Source organism: Panicum virgatum, chromosome 2K (genome assembly GCF_016808335.1).
Source record: "Panicum virgatum strain AP13 chromosome 2K, P.virgatum_v5, whole genome shotgun sequence".
In the NCBI taxonomy this organism is placed as follows: Eukaryota; Viridiplantae; Streptophyta; class Magnoliopsida; order Poales; family Poaceae; genus Panicum; species Panicum virgatum.
Window position 1 is genome coordinate 3429000 of NC_053137.1, and position 5222 is coordinate 3434221.

The window sequence follows — 5222 nt, forward strand, 5'->3', positions numbered from 1 at the left end:
GAATGAGAGCTTGGCAATGGCAAGTCATATAAAGCAGCTGCCATTTACTACGCATCCCCTGTTTTAGGTTGCAGGTTTTGCTGTGTCCCTTTCCTAGCTTGGATCTATCATAAATTTTGCAGTGGTCATCCTTATCCAGTGGGTACTTTAGCCTACTAGTACATATGGCCCTGTTTGGTTCTCTGCGCTAGTGAGTGCTAGGAAATTTTGATCGCTAATTACAGTGTTAAATAAAGTCAGTTTACAAAACCAACTTCAGAACCCCTGCGCTAGGAACCCTGAAGAATCTAACGAGGCCTTTGATCGCGTGATTAGAGGATGGTTACTGTAGTATCACTGTAGCCAATAATCGATTAATTACCGCCATTAGATTTGTCGCGAAAATTTATATCCATTCCTAAAAAGATTTTGCAAATAGACTTCATTTAGCACTCCATGCATGCGAGATTCCTTTCTCGGCTTGTGTGCGCTAGGAGAACCGAACAGGACCTAGAGTTGTAGTAGACACAGACTTGCAGATAGAGAGTGAGTAGTACAAGCATCTGAATGATGCTTGCTTTTGTGCCACTGGTTTTAAATGATTTCATTTGCATGATTTCAGTCAACTGAATTCTAGCATCTTATTTCCATTTGCCCAGACTAACAAGCTGTTGCTGCTGGCATCACACTTAACTACATACACATTTCACAGTTCAAATCCAAATCATATACTACTGTAGATATTACTTACTTAATTAGGCTACTTTTGTTCACCAACATTAACAGCTAGCACTGGAATTAACCGGCCTGACGACCCATCATCATATCTGTCTGTATCGTCACTAGTACTATGCATGCAGTGCTAGCTCATCATTCAGGCTTCAGAGTTAACTGATTGATTGCTGCAGCTAATAATGTTCCATGCATGCATGCATCTCTGTCCTTAGAGCAGCTCCAGCGTCGCAGGAAAGTGAATCAGGGGGACACTGCATGCGAACCATATCCATTGGACGGTTCGCATGTTTGTTGTGAGAAGGTGGAAGCGAACCATATCCATGCACCGAACCAAAGTCAATAAAATAATGGGCCATGCATATAGACGTTACCTCCCCCTCCTCCCATTCCAAATAAAATAAGCATTTATATAGTACATATGGCGGTTGGGCGTTGGTATAGCCATTTACAGAGGGACTTGCTTGCCTGCTCCTCTATATACATGAACTTCATACATTCAAACTCACACATTACCACAATGGAGAACCATTCTACATCTAGCTTTACAAATCTGATGAATTCAGAAATCCAAAGCTCAAATCTTCAATACCCAAACACCCAACAACAGCCTGGTTTTCCACCCCATTTTCCCATGAATTGTCCACCCCATCAATTTGGTCCCAACCCATTTGCACCTCAGTACTACCCACCAAATTTCAATCCATTTGGTGTCCAACAAGGTTACCAATTTCCAGCAGCAAGTTACCAGCATGGCATTCCTTTCCCTGGCAATTTTCATGGGGGCGACATGGCTGGTGGTCCATCTTCACCAATTGGTTCAGTTGCTATGTTTGGAGTTGGTGGTTCAAGAGGTGAGGGCTCAACTTCTCCAATCACCTCTCCAATGCTTCCTATAGAGCATACAAACAAAGATGCAGTCAGAGGTGAAGAATGGAGTGATGTAGGTTCAGATGAGGAAAAGAAAGGTGGGAGGATGTATTGGTCTGAAGAAGACAATCTTCGATTGATAAGTTCTTGGATAAACAACTCCAATGACCCAATAGATAGCAATTCAAAATCAGGGCCTCATTATTGGAAGCAAGTTGCAGATGAATACAACATGCATGCACCTAAGGGTAAGAAGAGGACACCTACACAATGCAAAAATCATTAGAATACAACCAGCGCACTCATTTCAAAGTTTCATGGATGTTGGGTAGACATATCAAATACATATGTAAGTTGGCGATCAGATCAACAACTTATGGAGATGGTTCATGAAGAATACAAAAGGGTGAAGCAAACAGACAAACCCTTTCCATTTGAGTATTGGTGGCGAGTGGTGAAGGATGAACCAAAATGGCTCAATCGAGATGTGACTGCTGTCATTCGGAATAAAAGAAACAAGGTGTCCGAATCAGGAGCTTACACCTCTTCTTCAAACCAAGACACTGAAGTGGCAGAAGAAACTGAACATCGTCAGCCACCAGGGCAGAAGCAAGCAAAAGAGTAGCGGAAGGGAAAGGGGAAGCTGGGAAATGGTCGCTTGTCAGATGAAAATGTTGTGCAGTTCAATAACCTCCAAGCAAGAACACAAGAGGCAATAGATAACATGGCTGCTGCTGCAAGAGAGCATGCTCAAGCCATAGCTGCAACAGACAAAGAGAAGCTGAAGATGGAGAAAATCAAGCAGTACAAGGAACTCCTGATGATTGATACCTCATCATTTAATGAGGCACAAAAAAAAAACGCCATGAAAATATGTCGGACTTCTTATCTGATGCAAATTAGGCTATATATGGCTGTTATCTAACTATGGCAATGTAGACTACTATGCCTTGTGATGGGCTATTATCTCATTATTGTAATGTAGACTAGTATGCCTTGTAATGTGGACTAGTGTCGACTTTGATCTACAAATGAAATAGTGTTGGCTTTGATATGCAAATGAAATAACATCACATCAGAACACTCATTTATTCTGTTGGAAAACTAGCTGTTGCAGAAGTAGCTGTTGGAAAACTAGCTGTTGCAGAACTAGCTGTTGGAAAACTAGCTGTTGGAGAACTAGCCGTTGTGACTTGTGAGTGTGACCTACAAATATAAGCTCCTTCCCCTCTCACTCTACTCTAGCAGTAGACTCCCCTCTCTCACTGAACTCAACTCCACTAGCAGACTCCCCTCTCCCACTCAACTCCACCAGATGTCCAACTCCCATCATGACAGTTCTCAAGTTAGCAACTATGATGTTATCCCATTCGATTTGATATGGGACTACATCAATGATCCAGTTGAAGCTCAGATAGAAGAGCAGATTAGGTCTCAAATTGAGGAGCAACAGAGAGGTACATCAAATCAGCATATAAGGTTTCCTCGAAGGTACATTAGAAGAGATTGTGAAGATGTTGAGAGACGGTTGATGTCTTACTACTTTTCTGAAGACCCAATGTATACTGATGACCAGTTTTGCCGAAGGTATAGGATGAAAAAGCATCTATTTCATCGCATTGTGCAAACTCTTGGTGATTGGTGTCCAGTTTTCCAGCAAAGGACAGATGCATTTGGCAAAGTTGGCTTTTCACCTTTGCTCAAATGCACTGCTGCTTTGCGCATGTTAGCATATGGAACCTGTGTTGATATGTTTGATGAAAATCTACAAATTGCTGAAAGCACACTCATTGAGACCCTGGAGAATTTTTGCAAAGGTATTATCTAATGTTTCGGGCCAAACTACCTTAGGAGACCCACCGCAGAAGATATTCATAGGTTGCTTCATGTGGGGGAAGCTCGCGGCTTTCCTGGTATGCTTGAAAGTATTGACTGTATGCACCGGGAGTGGAAAAACTGCCCAGTGGCATGGAAGGGAGAATATACCCACAGTCATGGATCACCCACTGTCATGCTTGAAGCTGTTGCCTCACATGACTTATGGATATGGCATGCTTTTTTTGGTGTGGCTGGGTCGAACAATGATATCAATGTGTTAAACCAATCACCATTGTTCACAGCACAACGACAAGGAACTCCAGAGGTTCATTTTACAGTCAATGGAAATGAGTATGACATGGGTTACTACCTATCTGATGGTATATATCCTGAATGGGCAGCATTTGTGAAGACATTCAGATTGCCGCAAAGTGACAAGCACAAGTTATTTGCCCAAAAGCAAGAATCAGCAAGAAAAGACATTGAATGTGCATTTGGTGTTTTGCAGTCTCGTTTTGCTATTTTACGTAACGCAGCACGTGTGTGGCATACACGAACACTTGGTGAGATCATGTATGCTTGCATTATATTGCATAACATGATCGTCGAGGATGAGAGGGACTCTTATGAGGGTAGACATGACTTTAACTATGAGCAGGGGACCTCTCCCATACCACTGATTGGATATGGCCAAGGGCCAATTCGTGGATTTGACATGGTACTAGAGATAGGCGTAGCTATTCGGAACAAAGAGATGCATCATCGACTGAAGAATGACTTGACTGAGCATATTTGGGAAAATTTTGGAGGCAACCAACATCAGTAGTGATCCGTCTACGTTTTCATTTACTGAAAAATATTGTACCCATTTCAAATTGTTTTATTCTTACTGCAATGTAACTGTATTAATAGTTCTCTTCGAAATCGTATAAAATCGTCTTGTGAACTGCATTATTATGGTTGAACTACAACTTTTTTTATCCCAAATACCGCCATCCCAAATACTACAGCATTATAGTAGAGGTTAGTGACAACAAAAAACTACCTTTCATGTACATGTCGAAGTAGATGGCCGTCAGCCTCCATCCTTGCGCAGGCGTTGCCGGCCGTGCGGGCGCGAGTGTTATCGCCATAAATTAACAGTGTTAATTAATGGGCCGCAAACGAGTTGGGCTTAAAGCAGAAGTTAAAGAAGGTTTGTAAATTGGCTCCTGCGCGAGTATTTGGGCCATGTGGGTCATGTATCTTTAGATTCAATTCAGATTAGAGATAGAGTCCGAGTTGGACGCGTTAGGTTTAGATTGTTGTCCAAGTCTCCGGACTATAAATATATACCTTATGTTATTCGTAAAAAAAGAACGTCATCACGTTTTGCAACATCAACTCGGCGCACCGCCACCCCTAATTCTAGGGTTTCATTCAAGTAAGCGCCATGCTGCCCTGATCGTTTCTTGTGATCAGGGCAGCATTGTTCTTGCCTTGGTATTACTCGTACTGAAGCGTTTTTTATGGCGAGTAGTACTAGTTATCCTGATGTTCGTAGCATGATCTTTAGTAGATCTATTATGCTTTGTTGTTTACCATCTACGAATATCATGCTATCTTTACGTGATCATGTTTTAATCTTAAGCTAATTCTCGTTGCATAGAATTAGTCGCGTAGAGGTAACACTCTGCTTCTTTTCTATCTTGTAGATCTAATCTGTTATGGTTCGTTCTTATACTTAAGAATTTGCTTAATATCTGCTAGGTTAGGCCTTGCAAACGGGTTGAACGATCCGGCAGTGTTTTAGATGCTTTGCTTTGATCTTAATGGGGATTGAT

General features: G+C 41.8%; 1 long non-coding RNA gene across 1 annotated transcript; it reads right to left on the reverse strand.

The window, feature by feature from the left end:
• Positions 1 to 1054: 1054 nt before the first annotated feature.
• Positions 1055 to 4608, reverse strand: LOC120661399. The gene is made up of 2 exons (XR_005669878.1): positions 4445 to 4608; positions 1055 to 1844 (listed from the first exon to the last, which is right to left on the reverse strand). It is a non-coding gene; the product is annotated as an uncharacterized LOC120661399 (long non-coding RNA).
• Between the last annotated feature and the right edge of the window lie 614 nt (positions 4609 to 5222).